We start from the raw sequence: 8,834 nt of genomic DNA on the forward strand, positions 1-8,834 counted from the left end.
ATGGCTTATCATGGTGGGGGCGAGTAGAACGTCGCTGGTGCCTGGAAACGGGATGAGGCGAAGACATGCACGCTGGCGAATCTTACCCAGCTTTGGGGCTCTCCAGGGAGATAATACCCCTACTGCTGCTCTGCGGGGTCTCCGCATGATCACTATGGTCAAGTGTTTACACGGTTGCTCCTTGAGCTGTGTATGGTGGTAGGAGAGGGCAAGGCTAGCTCTCTCCCTCTATCTGGTGAGGTATAGAACTACTGGGCTCCAACCCTTTGCATGGGTGCCCTGGGGGGTTTATATAGGCCTACCCCCCAGGGGTACAATGGTAATGTGACTGGGCGCGCGTGGGCCTAGCAGTCAGTGTCTCCGACCTCCGACTTCTCCATCGACTGCTGGGCCTCGCCGACTGGTCTGGTACGGAGCTGACAGGCCGCGTCCGCCGCGGGCGGGTCTTGCCATCTGCTGATTACTGTAGCCATGCTCCTGATGATGCAGGCTTGGTCATGGGGTCGTGGCAACAGCCCCGCCGCCTGGCGGGCGATCACTGTGGCCACTCCCCGTCTCTTCTTGATTAATGGCGCGTGGGCCCGGGGGAGGGCTCGGCCGACTCCCCCGGGCCGACTCCCGTTGGGTCCGACTGGCGGTGGGCCCTGCTGCCTCCAGGCCATACAGACAAGCCGTCATGGGCGCAGGACCAGGTACAGTGGTGCTGATGTCAGGGCCGGCTGGGCAACAGTGCCATGCCGCGGGGAGATCTTCCCAAGTACGGCGCACTGTAGCCATGCCTGCCCTTGGTAAGGGGCGGGGAGTGGGCTTCATTATAGCCACGCCCCTGCCCCGTCCCCCTCGATGAGGTCACGGTTTGTTGGAGTCGCCGGCCGACTCCCCAAAGCCGGCTTCTCTGGAAGTCGTCCCTGGGACTCGGCCGTCAGCGGGCAGTCGGCCGCCTTGCCGTAGACTCCCCAGGAGGCGGCTCTTCGCCCTGTGGTCTTGAGGGGCGCAGCCTGCCCCGATGTCTTGAAAGGTCATGGGGCTCGGGTTGGCCTACCCGCGGCCCATTACTCCGACAAACGGCACCAGAAAAGAGCTTGATGTCCCTCCATTCTTGTAGACGTTGTTGGGCCTCCAAGTGCAGAGGTTTGTAGGATAGTAGCAAATTTCCCTAAAGTGGATGACCTAACGTTTATCAATCCGTAGGAGGCGTAGGATGAAGATGGTCTCTCTCAAGCAACCCTGCAACCAAATAAAAAAGAGTCTCTTGTGTCCGCAACACACCCAATACAATGGTAAATTGTATACGTGCACTAGTTCGGCGAAGAGATGGTGATACAAGTGGTATATGGATAGTAGATATGCGTATTTGTAATCTGAAATTATAAAAACAGCAAGGTAGCGAGTGATAAAAGTGAGCGTAAACGGTATTGCAATGATGGTAAATAAGGCCTAGGGTTCATACTTTCGCCAGTGTAAGTTCCCTCAACAATTATAACATAATTGGATCACATAACTATCCCTCAACATGCAACAAAGAGTCACTCCAAAGTCACTAATAGCGGAGAACGAATGAAGAGATTATGGTAGGGTACGAAACCACCTCAAAGTTATTCTTTCCAATCAATCCGTTGGGCTATTCCTATAAGTGTCACAAACAGCCCTAGAGTTCGTACTAGAATAACACCTTAAGACACAAATCAACCAAAACCCTAATGTCACCTAGATACTCCAATGTCACCTCAAGTATATGTGGGTATGATTATACGATATGCATCACACAATCTCGGATTCATCTATTCAACCAACACATAGAACCTCAAAGAGTGCCCCAAAGTTCCTACCGGAGAATCACGACGAAAACATGTGCCAACCCCTATGCATAGGTTCATGGGAGGAACCCGCAAGTTGATCACCAAAACATACATCAAGTGAATCACGTGGTATCCCATTGTCACCACAGATACGCACGGCAAGACATACATCAAGTGTTCTCAAATCTTTAAAGACTCAATCCGACAAGATAAATTCAAAGGGGAAACTAAATCCATTACAAGAGAGTAGAGGGGGGAGAAAACATCATAGGATCCAAATATAATAGCAAAGCCCGCGATACATCAAGATCGTATCACCTCAAGAACACGAGAGAGAGAGATCATACACATAGCTACTGGTACATACCCTTAGCCCCGAGGGAGAACTACTCCCTCCTCGTCATGGAGAGCACCAAGATGATGAAGATGGCAACCGGAGAGGGATTCCCCCCTCCGGCAGTGTGCCGGAACGGGTCTAGATTGGTTTTCGGTGGCTACGGGGGCTTCTGGCGGCGGAACTCCCGATCTACTGTGCTCCCGAATGTTTTTAGGGTATATGGAGATATATAGGCGGAAGAAGTACGTTAGGGGAGCCACGAGGGGCCCACGAGGGTGGAGGGCGCGCCCCCTACCTCGTGGCCTCCTCGAAGCTTCCCTTACATGGACTCCAAGTCTCCCGGGCTTCTTTGATCCAAAAATAAGTTCCATGAAATTTCAGGTCAATTGGACTCTGTTTGATTTTCCTTTTCTGCGATACTCTAAAACAAGGAAAAAATAGAAACTGGCACTGGGCTCTGGGTTAATAGGTTAGTCCCAAAAATAATATAGAAGTGCATAATAAAGCCCATAAACATCCAAAGTTGATAATATAATAGCATGGAACAATCAAAAATTATAGATACGTTGGAGACGTATCAGTTGTCAATTTGGAGCTAGTTATTTACTGTCCGTGCATTCAATAACCTGACCTCCACGGCTCCATGCACGGTTGACTAGCCGAGCTCTGAGCTAACCTGACCATGGAGGTGGCTCTCGTCAGCGTGGCGACGGGGGTCCTCAAACCTGTCATAGCGAAGCTGATCGTTCTGCTTGGCAACGAGTACAAGCGTCTGCACCCTCCACTCCCCTCATCTGATGTTTCCTTACCATCCCTGAGTCCATCTCTTACAAGTTGTATGATTATGCCATTTTGCTGTTATACTGGGTAGATGCTCCTCTGATTTATGTTTTGATGATGCTTTGGATTAAGAATGATTTGATATATTTGTTAGCTATATGTACCATGATTTTTATAATTAGTTAGATGATGTTTGGTTGTAACACAGGCTTATTTTAGCTCTTTTAGTTCAGTTTTTACTATTATCACTTGAATGTCTTTGTTATAATAAATCACATCGGTTATGTATGTACATGCATATAGTGTTATCTGCAGCTAGTTGTATATGTGGTGCAATTGTGCAGAGCTACTAGTCGTGCTTGGTACTTTAGTATTTTGCTTTCCTTTGTACTGGGTATATTATTTTCTGCTACTAATCGATGAACGCAATATTTAAAGACAACCAAACTGCTTCTGTTGATTTCCGCTACATCGTTTCTACCTGTTTGTGTGTAAAACCATTCTTAAGCCTGAATGGTACTTTTCTTGTTTTTGTCAATTTTGTTCCTATGAAAAGTATGTTCTCTTTAGCTCATGCTCGTTACCTCCTCCCCTCATGTTTCACAGGAAGATGATAAACCTTTTTAAGATCAAGGGGCAGAAGAAGGAAGAGGCGGCCAACTCAATTGGGGGTGTTGGTGAAATGGTATGGTTAATTAAAGGGTTCTTGGTTAGCACTCCTTTTAAATTTAGTTGATTTTCTCACTGCCTATCATCGTGGCTTCAGTTTGGTTGTTGTTCTGAAATTTACACGGCTTAGGTTTTAATCAATTGGCATGTTCATGTTAGTTGTTACGGAGTAAATATGATAAGAACAATGGCAATTGAGCACCACCACTACTAGTATAACTCAGCTTTATTTTCTAATCGGTAGGTATCTAGTACTAGTAGATTCAGAATATGTAGTCCTGAAAATTAAAGGGAGCAGCAGTAAATGAGTGAAACAAAAATATTCTTCTGCAAATGTCGGTGTATGTTCGATTTGATTTGGTTTGCTCTGTTGCTGAAGCTCCTCTTTGCTCTAACCATTTTCGCACCAAATGTAGAATGTTCTGTTTCTATTTTGTTCCTAATTGTTCTATTTATAACATATAGATGTCCTTTGTTCATTGAAGTGCTGACCGCTGCAACAATTCCCATGATGATGAAGCTAGAATCCGCACCCAGCAAAGAGTACCTCATTGGAGCTTGTTATTGTTTGATCTTTTTGTGTATTTGAAAACTGGATACTATGTACTATTATTTTAATGTACCAAGTTTGGTTGTATCGCACCCAGCAAAGAGTACCTCATTGGAGCTTGTTATTGTTTGATCTTTTTGTGTATTAGAAAGTTGGATACTATGTACTATTATTGTAATGTACCAAGTTTGGCTGTATTGAGAAATATTATGCATTTATAGCCTATATTTGAACTAGAAATTCACTAAAAATGATGAGTGCTAAATTAAAAGGCAATGGTTGAGTTCCAAAAATGCCAAAAAACCTAGACTGTAAAAGGCCGAGGCAAAAAAAACAAGGACTGTAAAAGGCCGAGGGCCAAAAAAATACTGGACTGTAAAAGGCCGTGGCCCAACAAGAAATTGAACGTCAAATATTAGAGAAATAAAAGAGGCTGAATTACTAGGCCAGGCCCATGTAGCTAGCGAAAATTAACAGAAAAATATATATTAAAAAGGATGAACTAATGGGATCGGCCCATATAGACACCCAATTGGACCGGGCCGAGGGCCAGTTCTTTTGGGCGATTCTACCAGAATCGCCCCCTCCCCAGCTTCTCCCAAAATCACTACTCCATATGTTTTTTACAATCCTAGCTAATTAGACCTTAACTAGATAGGATTGTAAAAAAATATGGAGTGGCGATTCTGGGAGAAGCTGGGGAGGGGGGCGATTCGGGGAGAATCGCCGAAAAGAACTGGCCCTGAATCTTATCAATGACCTTTTCAATTGGTCGCAATTTTAATTTGCCACGTCAGATTGCCACGTAGGATCCGACGTGGCCTGGGCAGACAGCCAGTGACCAAAACAAAAGGTCATGAGTTCAACGACCTTTTGTTTTGGTCGTAAACGTCCACGACCTTCTCACAGAGAAGGTCGTGAATTTCAGTTTACGACCGCCAGCTTTTGACCTTCTGTTTTTGGTCACAAAAGGTCGCAAATGAAAAACAATGACCTTTCAGTGACCAATAGTGATGGTCGCAAGTTGACATATTTCTTGTAGTGAGTGCGGTTGGGCGTGGTCCGCAGCCCCCAGAGTACAGAGTCAAGTTCCTCCACCCAGTGCTTGTCTGATTCTTTCAAAGACCGCACTAGTCTGGATTTGATGCCGCTCATAATAAGACCATTAGCCCATTCAACTTGACCATTTGTCTATGGGTGATAGACAGAGGCGTAATCGAGCTTAATGCCTAGAATAGTACACCAGGTTTTCACTTCATCGGCTGTGAAATTCGAGCCATTATCGATGATTATGCTGTGCGAACACCATAACGGTGTACCACGCCGGAAATGAAATCTATTACTGGCCCCGCTTCGGCCGTTTTGACTGGTTTGCCCTCTATCCACTTAATGAATTTATCCACCATGACCAGAAGATACTTTCTCTTATGGCTTCCTCCTGTAAGGGGTCCGACCATGTCGAGTCCCCAAATCGCAAAAGGCCAAGTGATGGGGATTGTTTGTAAGGTAGTGGGGGGCATATGGCTTTGGTTGGCAAAGAGTTGGCATCCGACGCAACGTTGGACAAGGTCCTGTGCATCTGCTCGGGCCATCGGCAATAAAACCCTGTACGGAAGGCCTTGCTAACAAGGGCCCGAGCTGCGGCGTGGTGACCGCCGAGTCCGGCGTGAATTTCAGCCAAGAGCTGCCGCCCCTCTTCCTCAGAGATACATCGTTGAAGAACTCTGGTAGCGCTTTTCTTGTAGAGCTCTCCATCATGAACCTTGTAGGCCTTTGATCGCCAGACAATGCAACAGGCCTGATTCTGGTCCTCAGGAAGCTCCTTCCTGTTAAGGTAGGCCAGGAAGGGTTCGGTCCATGGGACAATGACTGCCATGATGAGATGCGCCAACGGCGTTATTTCGGTGGCTGAGCCTCCGATGACGTCGGTGTTTCCGGGGTCTGGGCTTATGTTTGGATCCGAACTAGTGTTGTTGTTTTCCCCCTGCCACACTACGGATGGCTTAAAAAGCTGTTCCAGAAAGATATTAGGTGGGACAGGGTCGCGCTTAGCACCGATACGAGCAAGAACGTCCGCCGCTTGATTACTTTCTCGAGCCACATGATGGAACTCGAGCCCCTCGAACCGGGCCGACATTTTTATGACCGCGTTACGATAAGCTGCCATCTTTGGATCTTTAGCGTCGAAGTCTCCATTTATTTGAGATATTGCAAGGTTTGAGTCCCCGCGCACTTCTAGGCGTTGTATGCCCATGGAGACAGTCATCCGGAGACCATGCAATAAGGCCTCGTATTCGGCTGCGTTATTGGAGTCTGTGTATAGTATTTGGAGTATGTACTGAACGACGTCTCCAGTAGGGGACGTTAAAACGACGCCCGCTCCTAGCCCTGCCAGCATTTTGGAGCCATTGAAATACATAACCCAATTGGAATATGTGTCGTACTCTTTAGGGAGTTCGGCCTCTGTCCATTCGGCGACGAAGTCAGCCAATACTTGGGATTTAATAGCTTGACGTGGTTTATATGTAATTTCAAATGGGAGGAGCTCAATGGCCCATTTAGCAATCTGGCCCGTGGCATCGCGGTTGTTTATAATGTCATTGAGTGGTACTTCGGAAGCCATCGTAATCGAACACTCCTGGAAGTAGTGACGGAGCTTTCGGGGAGCCATGAAGACCGCGTATGCTATCTTTTGATAATGGAGGTACCGGGATTTGCATGGTGTAAGGATAGTGGATACGTAGTATACTGGCTTCTGAAGCGGGAATTTATGTCCGTCCCATTCTCGTTCAACGACGACCATGGTGCACACCACCTGATGTGTTGCTGATATGTATAATAACATCGGTTCGCTGGCGTTTGGCGCGGCCAGGATTGGATTGTTCACGACGATGGTTTTTATTTCCTCCAGTCCGGCTGTTGCCACGTCCGTCCACTTGAAGTGATCGGTTCGCCGTAGAAGGAGATAGAGTGGCAGTGCCTTTTCTCCCAATCTAGAGATGAAGCAGCTTAGAGCTGCCACGCAACCTGCAAGCTTTTGAACTTGTTTAAGGTCTGTTGGCATAGCCAATTGCGACAAATCTCAGATTTTGGCTGGATATGCTTCAATTCCTCTATTGGAAACGATGAAGCCCAACAGTTTTCCGGCTAGGACGCCTAAAACACACTTTTCCAGATTGAGCTTAATGTCATACACGCGGAGGTTGTCGAATGTGAGACGTAAATCATCTATTAGTGTTTCGACGTGCCTAGTTTTGATGACGATGTCATCCACATAAGCTTCAACTGTCTTGCCGATCTGTTTCTCCAGGCATGTTTGAATCATGCATTGGTATGTGGCGCCTGCGTTCTTGAGTCTGAAGGGCATGGTGTTGAAGTAGAATGGTCCATATGGGGTGATGAATGCTGTTGCAGCTTGATCGAACTCCTTCATTTTGATTTGATGGTATCCGGAATATGCGTTTAGGAAGCACAGTGAGTCATGTCCTGCGGTAGCGTCAATGATTTGATCAATGTGGGGGAGGGGGAAGGGATCCTTGGGGCAAGACTTATTGAGGTCTTTGAAATCGACGCACAAGCGCCAGGATTTGTCCTTCTTTGGTACCATTACCAAGTTTGCCAGCCAGTCCAGATGTTTTATTTCTCTAATGAATCCGGCCTCAATTAGCTTGGCTAGCTCTTCCCCCATAGCTTGACGTTTGGGTTCCGAATAGCGCCGCAGTGTTTGCTTAACTGGCTTATATCCCTTCAATAAATTGAGGCTGTGTTCGGCCATCTCGCGTGGGATTCCTGGCATATCAGAAGGGTGCCAGGCGAATATATCCCAATTCTCGTGCAGGAACTCTCGTAGACCGGCGTCAACCGTCGGGTCTAGTTGTGCTCCAATGGATGCTGTCTTCTTGAGGTCCGTTGGATGGACTTGGAATTTGACTATTTATTCTGCCGGTTTGAAGGAGGTGAATTTGGGTCGTTTGTCTAGGACCACGTCATCCATGTCCACCATGGAGCGCAGCACAGTTAACTCTTCGGCCGCGAGGGCTTCAGATAATGCCTCGAGGGCCAGGGACGTGGTTTTATTCTCGGCGCGGAGTGCTATGTCTGGATCACTAGCTAGAGTGATTATACCATTGGGCCAGGGCATCTTAAGCTTCATGTACCCGTAATGGGGTACTACTTGAAAGCGCGTAAAAGCATCTCGCCCTAAGAGGATGTGATATCCGTTGTTGAAGGGGGCCACTTGGAAGGTTATTTGTTCGGACCGATAGTTCTCCGGTGTGCCGAATACCACATCGAGTGTGATTTTTCCCGCACACCTTGCCTCCTGACTGGGAATGATTCCTCGGAAGGTTGTGTTGCTTTGCTCAATGCGGCTCCTGTATATTTCCATTTTTATATTGTATCCTAATAGACGAGGTTTAGTCCGCCGCCGCCGTCCATGAGAACCTTGGTGAGCCGAAAGCCATCCACAATTGGGCTGAGGACCAAGGCGGATGGTGCTCGGACTGTCCTATGTTTTGGCTCATCACCAGCGTTAAAGGTTATCGCTGTGTCGTTCCAGAGGTTTATTGTTGCGATCTGGCAGACTTTGTCGAGTTCGCGGAGTGCCCTTTTGCGCCTATTGTTTGAAGCAAATGTCTCAAAGACTGTTAGTACTCTGGGGTCGTCGTCTTCTGAAGGGTGTTGCTCTGCAGTGTTTTTG

This window comes from Triticum urartu, chromosome 7, assembly GCF_003073215.2.
Source record: "Triticum urartu cultivar G1812 chromosome 7, Tu2.1, whole genome shotgun sequence".
Classification (NCBI taxonomy): Eukaryota; Viridiplantae; Streptophyta; class Magnoliopsida; order Poales; family Poaceae; genus Triticum; species Triticum urartu.